General features: G+C 34.5%; 2 long non-coding RNA genes across 2 annotated transcripts in view; one reads left to right on the top strand and one right to left on the bottom strand.

Annotated features, from left to right (window-relative positions):
• The window catches only part of LOC143252670 (uncharacterized), a 26,998-nt gene extending 21,580 nt beyond the window's left edge, over positions 1 to 5,418 (bottom strand). The window contains exons 1-2 of the long non-coding RNA XR_013029101.1: positions 4,898 to 5,418; positions 1,676 to 1,858 (exon numbers count right to left, since the gene is read on the bottom strand). This is a non-coding gene — a long non-coding RNA (uncharacterized LOC143252670). The remainder of the gene's footprint in view (positions 1 to 1,675; positions 1,859 to 4,897) is intronic.
• Positions 1 to 14,641, top strand: part of LOC143252669 (uncharacterized) — a 19,098-nt gene extending 4,457 nt beyond the window's left edge. Inside the window, exons 2-4 of the long non-coding RNA XR_013029100.1 lie at positions 2,298 to 2,505; positions 6,898 to 8,185; positions 9,471 to 14,641. This is a non-coding gene — a long non-coding RNA (uncharacterized LOC143252669). The remainder of the gene's footprint in view (positions 1 to 2,297; positions 2,506 to 6,897; positions 8,186 to 9,470) is intronic.
• The last annotated feature ends 9,348 nt before the right edge of the window (positions 14,642 to 23,989 follow it).

The following is a 23,989-nucleotide window of genomic DNA, read 5'->3' on the forward strand; positions in this document are numbered from 1 at the left end:
AATGACTATGTAAACCTGAATTAAAACACAAATGTACATGAAATATTGCCCATTTTAATTTTTCTTAATTAGGAATTCAGGATAAATACAGAAAATTCTCATCCCAGGTAATTAAGAAACCTTTACCTGAACTAAGTGCCTGTAGCAAATGTTCAGAATCAGCCTTCTCAACTGACTGCAGACACAGTAAGTGGGTTACTGGGTAACAGTCACTGTCCAAGTATCTTACATAGACTATCTCCTGCTCAATGTTGGCAGTGTCTGTTGAGCCATCAGTCATAATGTCAAAGAATAATGAGGTGTGCAGGTAAGATCTGACATTAATTTTAATTGTTTCTGCAATATACTTTGTAATGATAACTGCTTGTTCATCATTGGCATAATGTTCTGTTAAGTTCATACCAAAGTTGTGCTCCTGCAGCAACAGAAAGTCTTGAAAAATCGTTGAATGGTTTGGCATTCAAAGCCATATAAAGGGCAGTCCTGAACAGCACAAGCAAACGATCTTTCTCAGTCTGGTTAAGTTTGCTCAATTCTTTCATCATGGGAGTTAAATCAGGTGTTTATTTTGCTGTCTTAGCTTGACAACTTAAACTGTGGGTGCAACTGCTTTCATGCTCCTTAACAGCACTTGCTCTCAGGTTGGAAGATCCTGTTATGAAGGTGTTCTTCTGCCTTCCACTACTTTGGTCATATTCCTGACAAATTGAGCAAAACATCAGTCCAGTAGCATTATTATACTCCAGCCATGGTCAGCCACTATTCCATTCATCCTGGAAACAACAAGTAGGCTTAGCGCCAGTACTAGCAGTAACAGTTTTTGCTTTAACACTTGGGGTTGGGTTTTTTCACTCAGGGTTCCATAGTATTGTCTTCTGATTCATTAGTCTTGCTTGTGAACCCAAACTGAAATAGATCATGAGGATTTCCAGTTTTTTTACTATCAGATGCCATGGTCAGATTGTCATGAATGTTTGGCAGTCACGTTATTATCTGGGAGGAGCGGAGTGACATGAAAAGCGCATTTTGTGAGCATTCACAACAGTTTTTTAAAATGTGATTTTTTTGTCTTAAATTAAATCTTAAATTTTGCAAGTTATTTTCCACTCATTATAGAATATACTTTTAAGCAAAATCTTTGGGCTGTGCATACACAGCTTTTGCCTCACTTATGTTTGAGGGGACGATGTATTTGTGTCCGATATGTTAGGAATATGACCATCAGTCACGATGTCCAGGGATAGATGGGAAAGTATCAGTCAAACTTGACTTTTTAACGGACATGTCCGGCTTTAAATAGAAAACTTCGTACCCTGACTATACACAAACAAAATCCCAAGAAGCTGAGGTTACGTCACTGTACTTACCCTAAGCCTAAACAAAATCAGTTACTGCAGTAATCCCAAGATGAAATTTATAATATTGTACTTAAAAAGAACAAAAGTATTATATGTGTATCTTAAATAAATCAACATAATGAAGTTAATTTTTTTAAATTATTACATCTTACACTTAGAAAACATACAAGTCAACAACTACAATTATATAAAAAAATATTTCCAGATAAAGAACCTTACTTGTAATTTATAATCAACTGATTTTTGCTTATAAAACTTAAACATACATTGTATTAAAGAACTGACTTAAACACATTGAACCTATTTCCAAAACTTACCTACACATTTCAATGTGTTGCTGCGTTTTTCTTTTAGCAAAGCCACATTGGGCTATCTGCTGTGTCCACAAGAGGAATCAAATCCATAAGTTTAGTGTTGTAAATCTGCAGACTTACTGCTGTACCAGTGGGGAACATACATTTCAAAGTCTGAATAATCATTTAATCTTACTACACTATCACCTGTGAATTGTAAACACAAAAAAATTTTCAGTTTGAAAGTTCATAACAATTCAATGTGCATTCAAACTCTAACTATAGATAGCTCTTGTACATGTATATATAAACAGATAAAGTATAAAAAATACTTGACTAATTTATATCACACAGAAACCCTGCATTTATGTAAACAAATTCCCCATCACATCAAACATGGTAGTCCTTTCAGCTGTGGGGGCATTATAATGTTATTGTCAATCCCACTATTTGTTGGTAAAAGAGTAGCCCAACAGTTGGAGGTGGGTGGTGATGATTAGCTGCCTTCCCTCTAGTCTTACACTGCTAATTTAGGGATGGCTAGTGTAGAAAACACAGAAATAAAGAAATAATGTAAAATTACATATATAGAATATATTTCACTGCTTGTTATGAAAATATGTTTCTTAAGTATGTTTTCTTATAGCAAAGCACATCAGGCTATCTGCTGAGTCCACTGAGGAGAATTGAACCCCCCCGATGTTAGCATTGTAAATCCATAAACTTACCACCGTAGAAACAGGGGACTTGTTATGAAAAAATGAGTATGTATTATTGTGAAGAATAGAAGGCATACAAATTATGACTTGCTGTTTGTAACATGACAGACAACTTCCACATATTAAAAAAACAACGTAAGTGCAAATAAGCATTTCATTTTTATTCTGATATAAAACATCTTCTTTTCTTGCAATGAGTTTTGAAAAGCATTAAATATTTATAGAAACAGAAATTTCCCACTGATTCATCATTCAGACATCTAAATATGAAGATTTAAAGATGTTTTTGGTAAAAATTGGCTTTAAAAGTTCACAACTTGATACACACACCTATATATAATTAACATTTATATACCCATACACAATGCAATAAGTATATGTATACAAATTATTGAAGACTAAATCCACTGTTAATGTACACGTTATCAGCCATGTTAAGTGGTTATCATAATTCCAATGTAAGTTCTGTTTGAAATTCTCCTGTATGATTAACTCCTAGACTAAGTTTTTTTAAACTGTAGAGAAAAATTGTTAACACTACAAATGTATATACTGTAAATGGATTTTATACAGCTGTCTAAAAAAAGGTTAACTAATTATAAATATATACAATAGTGTCTCAATATACAATTTTAAATGTGTTAATATTCTTGTAAGAAAAAAGGAAATGTTCAAATATTGAGGTGTTTACATTTTCATAAAACTTGTTGAATTGCAGTTCTAAGCACTTTAAGTTTAGATTTCTTTGCTTTCCACTTTCCTAAATATTTTATTTAAATTAATCACATTAATCTTTTTTACTTTTTCATTGAAATTAGCAACTAGTAAAATCAATTAAAAAATGTATATCCATATTGTAAGGAATATATTACCACAAAACATGCATATGCTTTCCAAAGACTGCGAGGCTAAAAATGACAGTTTTGCTAAATTAGGACAACATGCTAAACTGCATTATGTGTTTTACAAGTAAACAACAAGGATAAAAACAATAAAAAAACATTTATGAATAAATCAGAGTACAGTGGTCACAAATAAACTAGTCAATGTTTAACATTAAAAAATACAGCAAATTAATGGAACATGTAAGCACTTCTTGAAAACATTTTTTATAGTTTTTTCATGTTTAAATTAACTTGAATGTTTGTTTTTCATATTAACTGATGACACATGCTGTAAAAGAGAAAAATGTTTCAGAGTTGAAATAAGTAAAATTAAATAAATGTAACGTTTTAATGAACTTTTCTTCTTTAAAGTACATACAACTTAATTAGATTTTTGTACATCATTGTTATACATGTAACTACAGACTTTCACAATTATAATAGCATACAGTAGTACTAAAGTTAACAAGATTCTTAACTTTCACGATACCTCAAATATTCGACTCATCTAAAACCAAAAAGGCTACATGTGTAAACATTTTGTATCATCTCTCTTTCAAATCCTTTTCACGATCCAACAATTCTCCTATATTTCATATGCACATTAAACAGTATCTTTAAATCCACCATCTTTTAAATACAGTACAAAATAATTTCTGTAATAGATGTAGTATATGTAGAATATGAAAGTATTTATTAAACTTCTAATTTTATAATTGTACTTTGTTATCCTCTGGAAAGTTGTATCAAATAACTACAAGTTATATACTGTTAATAGTACAAGTAGTATTATGAAATCACCAGTAAATGGTTAACAAGATGTGTTGCTAATTTGCTATTCTTAAGTATGAAGCTAAATTGTTTTTTTTAATGACTTTCAAATGGAGTACCACAACCATTCACAAAATACCTGGTAAAGAAAAACAAAAAGATTAGATTTATTTTACTTTAAAATGGTCTAAATGTACTAATCTTGTTATACTGTATACTCTCTAGTTGGATATTTCTTAACTGAAACTACAGCTCACCATTTTTATGCCAAACCACAATATGTTTAAATAAAAAGACATAGAAAAAAAAAGAGGCATGGAGTCCCTGCTTCTTAATACTAGCAACAAGAAATATATCACAAACTACATGCACTTTTCAATCTGCCAGTACTTAGAGTACACCATACCAGGGTTAAATTCTGTTGGTACCGAGTCCCAGAACTTATTTGAAATGCTTTGCCAATTTTTTTGTTTACACATAGACGTTTTTTTCTTTTTCAAAAAAAATCTTCACTTCATCCAACAGAGTACATCTATTTTTTTGAGAATTTCAGTCTTGTTACACATTGTCCATAAATTAAATTAATAATCAAATATCTACAGTTATAGTGTAAATACATGCATTAACAATTAATACTTTTCTAGAACTTTGAGCAAGACTAGTAAAAAAGATAAAAACATAGTCATATTAAACTTCAAAATAACACAGTGCATGATTTTCCAGTTATGATATCCAGCTCTTTCTTGCGGTAAAACTTCAGTTTATTATGTCTGTTAATAATTTGTTACCTCTATTTCATAACTATACTATATATACGCCTTCGTCAGTATTATATTGCAGTTATAATAAGCTTAACCATAACGCCAACGTACCCAATCCAGAATACAAACACAGTTCCTTAGTTCATTGTCGGTGTAAACTTTAACTGACCACCGCTCAATATTAAATAATTACATGTTGATTTAATATTTATACGAGCTCAGAGTTAATATGTTAGTTACATATATTGCAAGATGTATTTTTCGTGTCCCACATACATTACTAAGCAATTATTTTAATTGCATATATTAACTAATTTGAACTATCTACTACTTTTAAAATAAATTGCGTTGCCCAAAACATGAACTTGCATTGTTACTAGCGCTATCTAGTACAAACGAAAATAATGACTTAATTATTTTTTCTTTAGATTATTATTTTAATATAATTTAAGGTATATATATAATAATTTTTAATCTTTTGTTTTTTCTTTATATGCATTATTTATAAAAAATAACGAAATTCTACTCAATAAAACATATGCTAGAACGTTGAAGTTCCATTAATAGGAGAAACGATGCTATTGTCAACTAGAACTTGCATTTTTATTTTCCATAAAAATTGTAGTAGATTATCTTAATTAATACTCAACTATCTCGCATATAAAAAATAATAAAAAAGTAAATCCACAAGACAATTTATAATTGTCTAAAACTTGCATTATGCAGTAGTTAAATTTTAGCCCAGTTTATTATGAAACCATAATAGGTATACGTTTCGCTTTTCTAGAACTTAAGCATAAATCTTTAGAGAAATCTGGAAATAATGTTCCGAAGGTATTTATTAACTAATTTTATAGAAAGTTTAATAACTAATTTATTTAAAATATTCAGTATAGTAACAAAGAAAGGAAGCACAGATTATATAATATGTCACAAAAGTAGCAAAATTACAAGTCACACGAAACATCAGCTTATAAATATAACCATTCTTAAGAATTAGCTGAACGTTAAGTGAAGTTATTTAGAATAATTTTATGTCTAAAACTATCTGTAAAAATGTAAGTCATTAAGTGATGGGCGGTCTTTTGGTATGAGCAGGTTTTGTCACAGAGTCATTAGACTTTACGTGTATGGATAGCCAAGGTATTCAATAGGCATAATACAAACATGCACACTGAAGTCAACAAAAACAGAGTTTTATTCTGAAATATTATTGTCACTTATTTTAATTTCTTTCTCTACACAATAAGTTCCAAAACAAGGCAATAAACCATTACTAAAATACCAAACCAGTAAGTGACCATAACACCAAATTGTTCACACATACATTCGTAAAACGTACTAACTTTCAGGTAGCGTAAACACGTCGCAAGTAACAAACATTTTGTAAAAGTAAATTCATCTAGGGGTAGCAGTGCCAAAAAAACTCAAGCAAGAACATAGGGATGATATAGCTATACATAGATCATCCCTACATGACATTCAATATTAAAATTTAATAGTACTGCAAAATGCATACTTGACTTTAATATCAGTGAAGCTCGGAGTTACATATTCCTGACTGTTGGTATGCAATTTGTTTATCATAATATTATGGTGATGTCACAGTAGGCATCAGTTAGTGTAATTACGAAGCTAGAACTTACAAACAATGAAGATCAAAGTGAGTTTAAACATGTCTTTATTATTATAGACTTTTGCTACGATGTCGGTCGATATGGCAGCTCTCATAATCATTTCATACTTATGCATTTACAGTGTAACATTAAATTTTAATATTGAGAGGGACATAGAGATAATCTGTGTTTAGTCGAATCATTCCTTTATTCTTGCCTGCATTCTTTTTGGCACTGCCGTCACTACATCATTTTACATTTACAACATGCTTTTTCAATTACTTGATCAGTTTACTACTACTTTAAGTAGTCTTACATAAGTAGTGGTTTACGTTATCTCTATTTGAAACGTACTCGTAAAAAAGAAAATTAGGTTCTCATTATAAAACTTTATTCTGATAGTTACGTTATATGTCTGAGAAAGTTTGGCAGGGCTTTGATAATATCACATTTCTTACTTTGCATACATCGAAATATGTGCAATCCTGGTTGCAGAGGAACCATATAAGCGTTCTGGAGTGGCCATCGCAGTCACCCGATCTCAACCCAATTGAAAACGTTTGGCATGAGCTGAAGACCAGGGTTCATCAGCGTCATCCGAAAAACTTGCAAGATTTGGAAGCCTTTTGTAAAGAAGAATGGAAGAAAATACCAGTCGAGTACTGTTAAACGATCATGGAGGGCTATGAGGAGAGATTGCGCCAAGTAATTCACCTGAAAGGCTACACAACTGACCATTAAAATAGACGCACGAACACTTTCTGCCCCTCCTATGTTTGGTTATTTGTTTATAAACAGTTTATTTGTCATTTAATTTACATAAAAATTTATGTAGATGTGTGTTAGAATAATATTTATAATATACCATACTTTCATTTTCCTAATCTTGATACTTTTTAAGTTATAAGGAACAAACTACTCACGACGCAGGGGTACGAACACTTTTTGTCGTAACTGTAAGTTGGTTTCAACTGGTAGAGTGAATCAATAAGTATGTTTTCGTTTTCAATTAAGTATTTGGAAGGTCTGGCATGGCCTAGCGCGTTAAGGCGTGCGCTTCGTAATCTGAGGGTCGCGAGTTCGCGCCCGAATCGCGCCAAACATGCTGCTCTCCCAGCCGTGGGGGCGTTATAATGTTGCGATCAATCCCACTTTTCGTTGGTAAAAGAGTAGCCCAAGAGTTGGCGGTGGGTGGTGATGACTAACTGCCTTCCTTCTAGTCTTACACTGCTAAATTAGAGACGGCTAGCACAGATAGCCCTCGAGTTGCTTTGTACGAAACACCTCTGAGTACTTTTCTCAGTTTTGTGCTCTCGCTGGAATTGGAAGAAACATCAAATATCACACGAAAAATTACCACTACGATTTGACTTTTTTTTTAATTTATCATATACCAGCTTAAAATAATTTATGTACTAAATGGTGAGTTAATAAAGACTCAAAATTCCCTAAAACTATTGTATAAAATGTTATTATTTCTTTGGTTTGCTAACTCAAGCTTTGTTAATGAGCCTTGAAATAGTGAAACTGTATCTACACACAAGAGTACGGTCAATCAAGAATGCCTTAGGCCTCTACATCACAGACAATAGTTTCAGTTTTATCTTTTCTGGAAAAAAAAATTAACACACGTATGGAATAATTTATCTTTTTTTCAGATTTTATTCAGTACACCAACGTGAACTAAAGTGCCAAACGTGTCGTTCAACGTTTCTATCGTGATGCATTAGTCAAACCATAAGATAATGAACAGTTATTACCAGTCAGATACCCCAAAAACCAGGTATAACTTTTTTATTTTTAAACTTCTGACCAGAAGGTTTGGTTTGGTTTGTTTTGAATTTTGCGCAAATCTACACGAGAGCTATCTGTGCTATCCGTCCCTAATTTAGCAGTGTAAGACTAGAGGGAAGGTAGCTAGTCATCACCACCCACCGCCAACTTCTGGGCTACCCTTTTACCAACAAATATTGGGATTGATCGTCACATTACGTAACGCCCCACGGCTAAAAGGGCGAGCATGTTTGGTGTGACGGGGATTCTAACCCGCGACCCTTGGATTACGAGTCAAGTGCTTTAACCACCTGGCCATGCCGGGCCCTGACCAAAAGAAAGGCAGCCAGTCAATAAACAGGATCTGCCACCACAAAGGCTTTGAATCAGATAACAGGATCAACTTATGTTTATCACGCGTCCACAGCTGAAAGTACAGAACGTCTTCAGCTACATCACGTCTCAAACCTTGAACCATTTGACTTTAGCTCTATACGCTCTAATTTTAGGCCACTCCTTGTCTCAAAATTTTAAAACCTGTTTTCTTTCTTTTTAATTGCTACATAGTAACTCATAGAAGGGCACTGAGTTTCCTGTTGTTGTTTTTTTTTTTCAAGTAAATACTTTTAGCTCATAGCTCGGGTCATTTCTTGACTGATTTGGGGTCTAATTGCAGTTGTGGACTCAGGAAATCAATCCTTTCAACTTGACCAATTGGCCTGGTAGATTAATTTACCCTAAACCTGTCTAAAAGAATCTCAATTTGAAGGTAGGCTTTTAGAGATCCCGATAAGTAGTAGAATCGAATCAGGTATACGTACGCTTGACGCATGGTATTGTTAGCGGACAAAAATATATCTAACACAAGGGGTGGAGATATCGTAGATTAATTTACTCTAATTCTGCCCAAAATCTCAAGTGCCGTGCTATTGAAGATTCTCTCTTCTGTATATGTGGATAAAACATTCTAGGTTTTTATCTGATAAAAGTTTCGCTAAAATTGATTTTAAGTGAACAGTTTGTTGGTATATGACCGAGTTGGTATGTGACTAGAAATAAAACTTTTTGAAATTTCTTCTGGAACAGATTTAAGTTTTGTAAACACTTTAAAAGAGGGAGCGCTGTACTAGAATCTAGTATCTCGTAAGAGAAAGAGTGCAGTTATCTCGTAACTGGGCTAAATGTATATAAATATGTTTACCTTAGAAAGCTGTAAAGAAAATTATTTTCAAACCACGTTTAAAGTCAAACATTATTCGGTATCAAGGTTTACATGCAAATATATGTATGTTTAGGAACCATTTGAAGGAGGAATTCGGTGGTAAACTACTTGAAGCCATCGTCGAACAAAAGTGACGTTCGGACCCACGTGAAGCACGGATTACCTTGAGTCCGACGAACGAATCTTACGCTACACTCAAAAACATCCACACGCACACAAAGGAAACGCCTGATAAACGTTTAAATTGTCTTAAGCCTGGATTGTTTTAGTACTTGTAGGTGTATATTGGATTCTGTTTAAGGTCAGCATTAATTTAGAAAATGTGTTATGTCAGACAAATCGAGGATGTACTATAACTGGAAGTAAGCAACCTTATCACATTAATATGAACCACAGAAATTAAATATATCGGATGTGCAAATGTAAAGTAAGTGTTATAAGTGAAATAGTTAGAATATAGAATTCCCTACTGAAGGAAGGGTTGAGGACGTTGACGCAGAAAACTCAATAGGTTGACTGTTTTAAAACATCGGTAGAAACTAAATAACGTTATTAATGAAGATTTAATTTAACTATTTATATTATTGGCTCTAATAATAGACTCCATGGCTCACCCCAAAGTACGGAGCATTTTTGGGGGAAAAATTCGAACAGTGGACCGGTAGATCCATGGTCCAGCACACTATTCAGACATCATCGGCAATACTTAAAAGCATGTGGTCAAGTAGCTAACTGGCCTTATGTCAAATACTAAACCCAAAATATTAATTTATTTTTTTCTAGCAATACATCCGAAGCATTAAATCATTATTTATTAACCGTTGTATAGAGAATGGAACAACGTTTTCTCGCACAGCGTATTCAGGAGAGTTAATGATTTTCAATCAGTTGAATTGAAAGCGTCAAATATCTCTTCCTCAACAAATGAATTCAACTTTATGTCAACAGAGATATTCAAGTTTATGAACAGCTCTTTGACAAGCAATGTATTCAGAGAATACAATAACCTTTTTTAAGCCGGTCAGTTCTATTAATATAAGACTTTTAATCGATTTAATAAAACTGTTAAATTACTATTTATCGACGGACGAGTTGGAACGGTTTAACGTAGTTTTGTGGGCTGGTGCATTTAAAGTGCGAAATGGTTTTCTGTCAACTGATCAGTTCACTGACCAAAGACTGTTCCTCAACAGATGGTTTAAAGCAAGGTTTTTCAGGACATGTGGTGATGCTCAAGTATCATAAAAGATACGTCCTTATAACATATAAGCCCAATATATGTTATTCAGATAAAATGTTCATTATTTTATCACAGGCAGAGTATTGCAAAACTAAAAACACTCACTCAGTCCTTGCCAGTACTACTTCTAGTCTTTGAGGTTTTCATATGCACTCAAATTGTGGTTTCGTTTGTTTTGTTTTTTGTTCTGGTTTAATTTTCGCGCAAAGTTACACGAGGGCTATCAGCGCTAGCCGTTCCTAATTTAGCAGTGTAAGACTAGAGGGAAGCAGCTAGTCATCACCGCCAACCGCCAACTCTTGGGCTACTTTTTTACCAATGAATAGTGGGATTGACAATCACATTATATAACGCCCCCACGGGTGAAAGGAAGAGCATGTTTGGTGTGACGGGGATTCAAACCCGCGACTCTCAGATTACGAGTCGAACACCTTAACCCACCTTACACTGCTAAATTAGGGACGGCTAGCACAGATAGTCCTCGTGTAGCTTTGCGCGCAATTAAAAAACAGCAAACAATCCGAGACGACGAATAATTTACAGTGGATAAAAATGAAATCCCAACAGAGGGAAGGACGAAATAAGAGAACTTCCTTCAAAATGTTAACTTCTTCCCTTTTATCGTTAAGACTGTCCTTTCTACTTCAAGATCAGGGATATAAGTTGTAGGTTAAGACTTCTTGTATAACTGATTATCTTGTTCTTCCGAGTTCTGTGATAAAGAAAATTGTAATATTTGGTTATTAGAGCAGTAACCTTTTCATCTTGATAATGAATTAAACAGTCTGTGCAAGAAACCAGTCCCCCGCTGGTACAGCGGTAAGTCTACAGATTTACGACACTAAAATTAGGGGTTCGATTCCCCTCGGTGAACTCAGCAGATAGCCCGATGTGGCTTTGCTATAAGAAAATACACACACACGCAAGACACCAAGTTGATCACCAACCAATTTCCTAAAAACATGTATCAAGTTAGAACCTTCAGTAACTAGGATGCGCTTGAAGATGGAACTAGAAGACTATTACAAAGTACAGCATCTACCATTTTTCCAGACGTCTGACAAAATTTGGTATGACAGATGTTATTCTAATTAAGAAAGGTTTTCTCTCAAAAGCGACAGAAATTGCTTGGATGTTTTTCGAGATTATATGCAATCACACGATACCTGACACATCACTTCCTGGATTTTGGTATGAACACCATATTCTTATTAAAGCTGATACTTCCAGGCATTTTGAAAAACCTTGAAGTGAAATTACCACTTGGTGGAAAAAAGTCACAGAGTAACAAATAAAATAAATAGGTTACTTACCCTCCTTCACTTTCCAAGGAAGAAATATCAAAAACCAGAATGATGTAATAAAGCACCAAATCACCATGATGGATTTGGACGTCTTGCTCTTTAAACAGTAATGCACTTCTGCGAGAAGTAAGCTAGTGTTTTGGAGGATACACTCACAGCCATATTGCACTGGAAATGTAGCTCAATGGAAACTAGACAATCTACCAAGCAGAATAACTGAATCAAAACTATAAAGCCAACGAAAATTTGGACAAAGGTATGCCCAATCATGACATTAGTAAATCAGGAAATCCTCACAGACGAATTTATCAACTTCCCCATGATCAAGCCCAAGGAATACCACACCCTCAACTAAAGCAACAAAGTTTGATATGGTTACGTTGTTTAAGTTGTCGTGAAAGAGAAGGAAATCGAAATTAAACCGAAATGTGCTTCAAAACCTGAAACATTTCACTGTAGCTCATAACTCAGATCCACAATTTCAAGTTCTCCTAGATTTGTGGTGCAGCCAAATGGTCATAAACTGGGTAATCAGGTCTTTCCTGTGACCAGATACTATGACTGTATCACTTCTGCAATAGTCAGGCCCCAGTAGATAGAGAAGTCGATAAGAGAATTGGATCATCTGCTGTAATTAGGAGTTACTTGGACAATGGGTGTTCTGCCCACCACGGATATTGAAACACGATTTCTAGCGGTGTGAGTCGCGGACATATCAATATGACACTTTGGGGCTCTAGGTTGGAACTGTCAATTTTAGTATAAGATAGTAAGTAATCACATTCTAAGTTAAATTCATTTTTGTATGATTCTTCATGCTTTAAACAGTATGATTCAGACATATTTAAGACCTAAAATATCACTTTTATGAGTGTATTGGGGGTTCTGGCAATAAATTAGACCTAAGCTTTATTATATACATGTACACTTATATTGAGCTACCGAATCAAGATCCATTTCTTTTGCGTATTAATTTATACAGTAGATGTATATTGGGGAAGCTATCTATTAAGCTATGTATTTATTATCAGTCACATTATTATTTATAAAGTATTGGAAGTGATTATGAGAATTTTGGGGAAGAGAGCGTGAAAGGTAACACTGTGTCAATAGTGTTACCTTTCACATGAGAGTGAACTGTACAAGACTCCAGTTGCTTTGTTAGTTATATGATAATTGGTTGTCTTTCAACCAATTAGAAAATACCAAACCATTTTAAAGCATATAAAAGTATGATATGTAAGATACACATTAGGATGAAATAGTCTCCATGGATGTGTATCTGGTAGAAAACTGTTGTTGAGAACAAGCAGTCACTATAAAAGAGAGAAATGGACATCAGCTACAAATGGTGGAATAAAAGAAGCTGGAGGTATATATTATTTACAGGGAAATACAGTGTCATAGTCAATGAACAACACCGACAATGAAACAGTCACTGATGCCACCCTGACTACTGAACCTACAGGTAGAGTTTGATTTGTTGAGACATTCCATCAGGAAAATGACACGTCAGGCAAGTGTTCATCGACTAGCAAGAAAATGGTCCCAAGCATGCAAGAAATGCGATAAAACAATAGCTGGATAGTAAAGAAACCAATCTTCAAACATGTCTCGGCCTGTGTGAAGTCCTGGTAAGAACATTTTCAGAACCGTATAAACTTCTAATAAAAACCTCGACCAATGAACAAATCAACAACTTGGCTGAACCGTTAGGAGTATTACAGAACGCTTGGAACAATATTCTACAATCAGACATCGATAAACTGTATGACAAGATTAAAACAAAATGTAATATTCTTTGTAAATCAAATGAGTTCCAACTAAAATACTAATGCACTATACAACTTATTTGTTTCTATTTTGCACCATGTATCTGTGTTAACATTTTTTTAACATTAATAAATTCACAACCAAGTTACCATTATCCATCATATCTGACTACGGTATTACTATTGTGTTTCCATGATTATTTCCATCGTTATTTGTATCTAATGAAACACTAAGCAAAAAAGACTGATTTGGCAAGAGACTATACACTTTAATATTTTATGTAAGTATTAATCAAAATGCAGAAAATGTATTAACTACTATACTACACGTTGTTTTCATTTACCAAGTTATTTTCTTTGAGATGTAAATACATTATTGTGCTCGATTTACTTGTGTGGACCTGCATTGAAACTTGGACAAGAGGAGATGATTGATCAAGGTAAGCTGTTAGTTGGCGTTACCATATCTAACCACACAAATGCAATAATTTATTGTTAGATTAAAAATGTAATATATATTATTATTATTTTACCCTGTAGGCACACCAGCAATAAAGAAAATACATCATCAGTATAGGTCTCTGACCGTACAAGAATAATATACACTAGAATTACTAACTGCACAATAGGTGACACTCTCAATAGACAGTCTCTGTTAGCAGCATGGCCACTTATTTTAGTACAACAGGAAGAAAAAACGTATAGTGTACCAGTGTTTATAAGTGTTGTTTCTTAGTGTGCTATAAAGTTAGTGTACTTCCTGGCTTATTAACGTGTGCAAATATTTTGCGCCAGAAACAGCTGTTACATACCTTTCCTAAAAGTTTTAGTAGCAATACAATGTCAAAATGTGGTTCTGATACCAGCGCTTTATATCAGATATGGTTATTATGCGAATTACATAAAACATAATTGTAATATATAAATAATCAAAATTGTATATGTTGGGTACGCTTTAGATTGTTTTCTTCTGGCAGCTTTCTCTATAGTCTACTGTTAGAGCATTCGAATAGTACTAGAAGACAGTGTGTATTTATTTAAGTGTTAAAATTAGTATAAAGGTTAAAATAAAATAGACATAAAATATTTTAAAATTATTACAAAGACATGGAGTTCCAACTTCTCTGTTGGTTATTCCTTCCAATGAAGTAGCTGTTTAACATTATCTTGCTAAATATAACTAAACACGATAACATCGTATTTCTGCTGGAATATAGATATATAAATATTGTGCGTATTCATAAATATTTCAATCAGAATAGCTGGTCAAATAATACTGTAATTTTGTTCCAATCTATAGTGAATTAATATGAATTATGATGAAATTTGGTCAAATGGACGATGATTGCAACAGGTATTGAAGACTAAATTTTGAAAATCTTCCGCCTATCAAAGAATACGAACTATGTATTTTAAGTACATTTATGTATTTCATGGTAAAATAACAAATTTGGAAAATTGATTTGGGGTAGCCCTTTGTATGGAAGCATACTATTTGCTTTGTATAATTCAGGTTTTAGTCATTATGTTTTTGTATATATTTCCGTGTGATGTATATTTAATGTTAAATGCTTTTATATGTAAGTTCATAATCAGTTTTAAATCTTTCTTATTGTTAGTTCTTCCACGAAATTAATTGTTAAGCTAAGTTTTGATACTGTAAATCTAAATTGCATTTATTTCCATTTGCTTATATTTCGGGGTCTGTATTAGATATAATCTAACTATTTGTCATACACTGAGTATCTTATAATTTGACACCATTTTCGATCTAAAGCTACGGCTCCACTGTTTCAATAGAAATTACAAATTTACATTTTTATTGAAAATTAAATTTATCAAACAGTCTGAAGATAGAGGAAAGAGTGTAGCGTCCAAGTTTATCATAAATAATATATCTTTATATCAAAGAAAATAAATGTATTTTAATTCGACAAAATGTTTAAAACGTAACTTCCAATAAAGTGTTGCAAAAACAAGAATATTCACCTAGTCTTGGCCAGTGTTAGTCCGAGACTGTAATTCTGATACACAGCTATGTCCAGCACTCTTAAATGCCGATGATTACTTGGAAATTGTTTGCTTGGCAGTCACGTGGAGAAGTGGACACGTGGCACAGTTCAGGTGAAATTGAATCCTAGGAGCTCAGCTGTAGATTACGTATATTGTTTCAGATGAGATCCCTTCAGTCAGTTTGTCTTTGTGTTTCCAATTTTACTGCTGTGTAAAGTTCCGTTTGCTCTCTTAAATCGAGTCATATTTATTTCTGTGAAGAACACTAATTTGTACTACACCTTACTAGCTGGTCCAGTCCAGAACACTAATTTGTACTACACCTTGCTAACTGGTCCAGTCCAGAACACTAATTTGTACTACACCTTACTAGCTGGTCCAGTCTAGAACACTAATTTGTACTACACCTTACTAGCTGGTCCAGTCCAGAACACTAATTTGTACTACACCTTACTAGCTGGTCCAGTCCAGAACACTAATTTGTACTACACCTTGCTAGCTGGTCCAGTCCAGAACACTAATTTGTACTACACCTTGCTAGCTGGTCCAGTCCAGAACACTAATTTGTACTACACCTTGCTAGCTGGTCCAGTCCAGAACACTAATTTGTACTACACCTTGCTAGCTGGTCCAGTCCAGAACACTAATTTGTACTACACCTTGCTAGCTGGTCCAGTCCAGAACACTAATTTGTACTACACCTTGCTAGCTGGTCCAGTCCAGAACACTAATTTGTACTACACCTTGCTAGCTGGTCCAGTCCAGAACACTAATTTGTACTACACCTTGCTAGCTGGTCCAGTTCAGAACACTAATTTGTACTACACCTTGCTAGCTGGTCCAGTCCAGAACACTAATTTGTACTACACCTTACTAGCTGGTCCAGTCACTCTTTTGTTGATTCAGTATACGTAAGTTCTGTGGATCTCTTGTTCTTTCAGAAGTAAATAACTTGTATCACTAAGTTACTCATTGTAATAACTGTAGAAAGTGCCAATTAACTCTTTATTATTCGATGTGTTCAAATTCAAAACTACTTTCTGCAAAGTGATGTTTTAAACTTCTAAATGACTTCCTGTCAGCTTCTATTTAATAAAAAAATGCATAATGTCTTAATATTAAACAATTAAATTCTAGAACGTGCAACATGGGTATTGCTTCTTAAGTATTTCGGTTACAACATGCTAATATTAGCTACTTTATTTGTAAATCAAAAACTTTATCCATTACTTTAACACTACTTCACACGTAATATGTTTATTTACAGTTATTTCAAATTTAAATTTATTCTAAAACGGAGACGAAAAGATACGTTTTTAGTATGATGAATGTAACACGTTAAAGTTTATTTATCTTGAAATAGGTAAAGTATATGCATTTCTACTGCATTTCTATTCGTCAGAATTAGCTGTTTTATTTAAACTCTCTGCTTAATTTAGACAATAAAGACGTTTCCAAGAATCTTGCTTTCCTGTAGTCCTTAATTTATGAATGTGTCCTTCTCACGATATACATTCAGCTTATTTTTAGAACTCAAGCAATTTCTTATTTCTGGACTGGTTCAAAATTTGCAGAAAATAAAGTATGTGAAACTTTATATAGATTTAGTATGGCAGTGGTGAAGTGATGTAGCTCCCCGGAGTGGCCGATGTCATTATTGTGGCTTTTACGGATGAAAATACAAAGTCTCTAAAACGAAGCAGTCGAAATGTTTCTTGGCATACGTCATCCGTTAGGAAATAGCTTCTTTGGAACGCATGTTCTGATTACACTGTCAGATACACTAATTCTGGAAGGACCTCAGAGCACGATGACGAATATTTTTAATTTTGCGAATGAAGATCTGTTTTCAGTGGCAGGGTCGCTGACCTCGATTTTCACGTGGTTAGTTGATGAGGTGAGAAAGTTTTAGAAAGACAATTACAATTATAAAAATCTCACGAGAATATAACATTACGCATATACATACACGAAGTAATAGAACGTTTTACTGGGCTAAGCATATTTATAAAAAAATCTGAAAAGTTAATATTTACAAAATCTGCTCTTGTTTGTTTGTTTCAAGTCAAGGACAAAGCTACACAATGGGCTATCTGTGCTCTGCCCACTACGGGAATCAAAACCGTATTTTTAATCTTATAAGCCTTCAGAGGTATAGCTGAGTCACTAACGTGGGCAATTAGTAAGTAATTTTTGGTCAGTCGTTGTCTCTAATTAAGTACAAAACTACACAGTGAACTATGGTTTTTTGTCTGTTTTGCTTGTTTTTTTTAATTTCGCGCAAAGCTACATGAGGGCTATCTTCACCAGCCATCCCTAATTTAGCAGTGTAAGACTAGAGAGAAGGCAGCTAGTTATCACCACCCACCGCCAACTCTTGGGCTACTCTTTTACCAATGAATAGTGGGATTGACCCTCACATTATAACGCCCCCACAGCTGAAAGGGCGAGCATGTTTGGTGAGACGGAGATTCAAACCCGCGACCCTCAGATTACGAGTCGAACGCCTTAACCCACCTGGCCATGCCAGGCTTCAGTCCACAGAAATACCGCTGTGCCGCTGGGAGGAATCTGCTTTTTTTCGTCAGTTTTTTTATTTAATCATATTAAGTGAGGTCATACCTAAAATATATATATATATATATTTATAGATTTTATTAACAAATATTACTTCAGCTTGATGCTAAAACGAGAGGCTATTTACAGAAATACAATTTTGATTATTTTAGAATTTTAAGCAAGGCTACACAAGGACTCTCTGCGCATAACCGTCTCTAATTTTGGACTAATGAACTGAAGAGTATGCAGCTGGTCAACAATGCCCACCGCCAACAATGCAACTACTCTTGTTTCAATAAGTAGTGGGAATTTGAAGTTACTTTTGCAGTACATCCATGAAATTAAATTATAGAACGAATGTTTGCGGAAAAGATTTGATGGTTAGGATACACAGACCGGACACGTTAACAAATAGGCCTGCCCATCCCATATAACTTTTAAATTAACGATGTTTGTTTGCTTTTTTTTTACTTAAGCACAAAACTACAAAATAAGCTACTCGAGGGCTATCTGTGCTAGCCGTCCCTAATTTAGCAGTGTAAGACTAGAGGGAAGGCAGCTAGTCATCACCTCCCACTGCCAACTCTTGGGCTACTCTTTTACCAACGAATAGTGGGATTGACCGTCACATTATAACGCCCCCACAGCTGAAAGGGCGAGCATGTTTGGTGAGACGGAGATTCGAACCCGCGACCCTCAGATTTCGAGTCGAACGCCTTAACCCACCTGCCCATGCCAGGCCGTTGAGTTATAGCACACGAAAAGTTCGTCTGATACAAATATTACTTCCAATTGGCGTCAGCTTCACTTATATTACTATCTTACTCTTCATTCAGGCAAGTTCTTTTTCTCGTCACTACAATTGTAAAGTTAGTAAATTAATTGAATAACAAATTCGAGCTGTTCGTTCGTGTGCTTATCCATTTAAATTCATTCTTTTTTTAGGAGGAAGGTAGAGGGGGGAGGTCCACTTATAGTACCTTCAGTAAATTTAGCCGAAAGTCATCATGAGCTTCATTTATAACTAGTTTTGTTATTTACTATTTACACAATATATTTGAATTCCAAAGATAAAATGACATAAAATAATTGAAAGTTTGAATTGAGAAAGACCGTGTGGAAATACGAATGCCAAGCGTTTTGGCATGACGTGCGATAGCGCAGTTTTAGTCTTTCTACTTGGCTGTTGAACAGAATTCTTTTACTGTGACCTCTCAGTCGCAGAATCATTCACAGCTATTTGGCAGAGAATTGGCTTTTAATTAGGATACCAAGAACATGACCATATACGAAAAAGTATAGTTACTTCATGATGTAATATTTCCTGTTTTTATACCTGGCCGGCAAAACGAAATAAAAAGCTATTTGTTGGGCTTACAACCACACATTTCATAATAACGGTTACAACTTTTGCCTTTACACGTCTCGTTAGAATAACCCATGTTGAATTAGCATATATTAATAACACACAAGATCAAAGTAATTTTTAGAAAAATCTGTATTTTTTTAAATTCAAGGACCTCAGGAAAGTGTTTTCTTGTAGAGTAACTTAACAGCGACCTCTAACAGTTTAATTTAAAAATGAGGAATAACAGTTAAGGGACCATCTACGCTATTTTAATTCAGAATACCTTCTGTTTTTATTGAAAATTAGCTGAGCACCCATGTACATTATGAGGAGAAATTTATCAAAGTACAGCTGTGATTGAACTAATATAAACAAACAAAAATTTCAAGATGACCGTTCATCTAGTCTTACATTTATATTTTGACTTCATGTCTGATATATTCAAAAGGAGCAATGTTTACCATGAAGCTGTTTCTGGTGTTGCAGAAAAACTAAATTTCAACCTTAAGATGCCCTCGCCAACGACGTGGTTTTGCTGGCATGTACATGAGCAAGATGTGCATCAATATCAACCTACATATACATTTGAACGTTCAGACATAGCAACCGGTTGCTAGGCCAGAAAAGGGTTTAGTTTCATTTTGCTTTATTACGAGACTATAGTTTATGTTTCAAGTCACTGACCTCATACGTTTATAGCTTGCTAATGTATATAAACCATAACGAGGGCTGACAAACTTCAAGCGTATTAAACTTTACTATTTCAGCTGAGTTGATTTCCTACACGATCATTCATTACTCAAACATCAACGAAGTTTTATTTGAACCAAAGGTTTGGGGATTGGTATTGGTGAGTTGTTTTCATAGTTATATCTGTCTACCTGAGTAAGTTAGTTATAAGAAGCGATATCACGCCCCGGCATGATTCAGGTAGGTTAAGGCGGTCGACTTGTAATCTGAGGGTCGCGGGTTCGAATCCCCGTCGCACCAAACATGCTCGCCCTTTCAGCCGTGGATGCGTTATAATGTGACGGTCAATCCTACTATTCGTTGGTAAGAGAGTAGCCTAAGAGTTGGCGGTGAGTGGTGATGACTAGTTGCCATTCCTCTAGTCTTACACTGCTAAATTAAGGACGGCTAGTGTAGATAGTCCTCGTGTAGCTTTGTGCGAAATTAAGAAAAAACATACTTTAAAAGACAAATTTAAAAACAAAACAAAAACAAACGATATTGCAACCCCATTTTTAGGTGTTGTTAAAATGGATGACTTAGTTGCAATAAGAGTGATATTAAAGTGATTTTTAACAATGTCGTGGAGGTGTTCTTTTAGGGATTTGTCTATATGTACACGAAAAGTCAAAACTGTGTGATAACAATTATCAAACAGTTATGAAATCAGTTAAGTATAATGAAAATCCCACTAAACATCGTGTGAAAAAATGCAATGCTTAAATTCCTCCGAGACCTATGCATTACACACTACCTTCACCAATATACACAAACATCGGTTTCATTGGATATGATGTTTGACAGCTTTGATTACGGAAAATTAAAAATTCGTGGTGTATATGGGAATCCGCTTTTCAGCTCGTGCTTTTGTTTAATATGATTGTCTAGAGGCGTTATTTATTTCCACACACACACACAAATGTTGAAATCATAAATATTGTTATTGTACCAGAATAAGATACCTAATAATAAGAAATGAGACTCTAACGTCGCATTATTATTAAGTTAAGGGAAGATATCAAACGATATCAGGTAATTTTCTAACTTAGGAAGGAATAATAATAATATTATGCATAATAAATATTTTTTGATTCAAATGTAATAGTAATATAAGACGTTTTCACATGTTTGGAGAGTCAGGGTAAGTAACTGTAAAAAAGGAAGATAGGGTGCTAGTATTATATTTTTTTTTAAATTTCGCCCCTCGTTATCATTTAAAACATAGCCCCTGCACTCTGAGGTCGTGGATGTATAATAAAAACATGGTAAAATCATACTCTTCGGACTGATAATAGTAGGCAAGAGGTGGCTGTGGGTGGTGTTGAATAGATATCTTCCATCTACTAAGGAGGGGTAACGTAGATAGTCCCCCGATGGTACAGCGGTAAGTCTACGGATTTACAACGCTAAAATCAGAGATTCGATTCCCATCGATGAACTCGGCTGATGGCCCGAAGTGGCTTTGCAATAAGAAAACACACAACATAGAGAATCATCAAGCAGCATTGCGCGAAATTCATCAAACAAACGATTATAAGCTTTGTTTTCCTGATGAAATTTTTTAGAGTTGTAATAAATGTTTCCTCTTTCACACTTGTAAAACTTGGTTTCGATGTTTTCAAAGAAATCTGTTTATCTATGTACTGTTGATAAATACTGAATAATTATTATTTATTTTGCGTATTATATGACATTATTATGGCTTGTATGAGCTTTATGCTTGTGAAGTATTTTGAAATTAAAAGTAGCCCGTTTACGTTATAAGAAGACATGAACCTCAAGTCGAAATAAATTATTATCCGTGTACGATAAAGCAAAGACTTTAATATCACATGATTCTTAAACCTACAGTCCTCAATATGTTGGCGTAAATTCTGAGGACAAAGGAAAACTTGTTAGGAAATAACAAAATAAAAATAAAAATAATTTGACTGTTTTTTTTTTCATTTTGCCCAAAGCTACAAGAAAGGTATCTGCGCTAGTCGTCCTTAATTTAGCAATGTAAGACTGGAGGGAAGGCAGCTAATCATTACCACCCACCACCAACTCTTGGGCTAGTCTTTTACCAACGAACACTAGGATTGACCGTCATATAATAATGCCCTCACGGTAGAAAGGGTGAGCATGTTTAGTGTGACTGGGATTCAAGCCCGCGACCCTCAGATTACGAGTCGAACGCCCTAAACAGCTGGCCTTGCGACGCCTTATAGACTGTTCTCATTTAATGCATATTGTCCTGGATTTATTTCACGTTAACTATGTAAAAATACTATTTGCCAATGATATTTAGAAAAATTAAGTAATAGGATACTTTATTTATCGTGGTAAAATCACGCCTTCTGTATGTTGAGTAGATTAGTTTAGGGTTAGAATGACCCTACATCATATATTTTTTGTAGTTAACAAATCAAAATGACACGCTCTTTTTGCAGTAGTTTTTAAACTACAAAATATCATTTTATTTTCTTCCACCACTTTGTTTAAACTTTTGTGTTTGATCACTTCTAAATTTTTTAAACGAAAATGTTCAAAGTGATCTTGACGAATATCATAGCATATACAATTTAAACAGTTTGTTTGTTTTGAATTCTGCGCAAAGCTACACGTGGGCTATCTGCGCTAGCCGTCCCTAATTCTACAGTGTAAAACTAGATGGAAGGCAGCTAGTCACACCACTCACTGTAAACTCTTGAGCTACTCTTTTACCAGCGAATAGTGAGATTGACTGTCACATGAAAACGCTCTACAGATGAAAGGGCGAACACGTTTGGTGCAACGGGGATTTGAAGCTGCGACCATCGGATTACCAGTTGAGTGCCGTAACCACTTGGCCATGCCAAGCCCAATATAAACGACGAAATTAAGAATACTATAAACAAATGACAAGTTGTGAAATCACATAACGTGACACAGTTGTTGGAGGAATATTTCACTTTAATGTTTTATTTCGAGTAACTACTGCAGTTATGACTTGGCATTCTCTTTTCACCAGTAATGCCATAATAAATTAAATTGTCTTTATTTTCTGAGTGTTCACCATCACCCAGATTCTTTCGCTTTTAAATTATCCACTTATCCATATTATAAGTTTAAAAACAAAATATATTTAAGCACTTGAAAGTTGTCCAATAAAAATATGTTTGCAGGCGCATGCAAAACAACGCACATTCGATAACGAATATCTAAACCAGACTGCCGTTACAAGATGGGCAATGATGAAGTGCGAGACATCAGCGATGACGTGAGGCAGTGCAGTTGCTGATTACCAAATACATGACGGAAAAAGTTGATTTCTGCACTCGAGTTGCCCATAACTGCGCTATTTACTGGCCACGTGTGGCCAGTGGCCATTAAGTGGACCGTCCCTGCTCTAGTTAGTTAATTCTCATCAGTAAGAATTCCTAATTAAATAAGTATTTAATATTTATAGGATATTGATTAATTTCCTCCGATATGAGAAAATAAAAATAAACTGTTCTTCGTTCTTAAAACCCTCGATTTTCCCTCTATATTAACATATCCCATTAATATGCCTCCCAGTGGCACCGTGGTATGTCTGCAGACTTACACACTAAAAACCAGGTTTCGTTACCCGTGATAGGCAGAGCACAGATCGCCCATTGTGTA

Source organism: Tachypleus tridentatus, chromosome 6, assembly GCF_004210375.1.
Source record: "Tachypleus tridentatus isolate NWPU-2018 chromosome 6, ASM421037v1, whole genome shotgun sequence".
NCBI classification, from domain to species: Eukaryota; Metazoa; Arthropoda; class Merostomata; order Xiphosura; family Limulidae; genus Tachypleus; species Tachypleus tridentatus.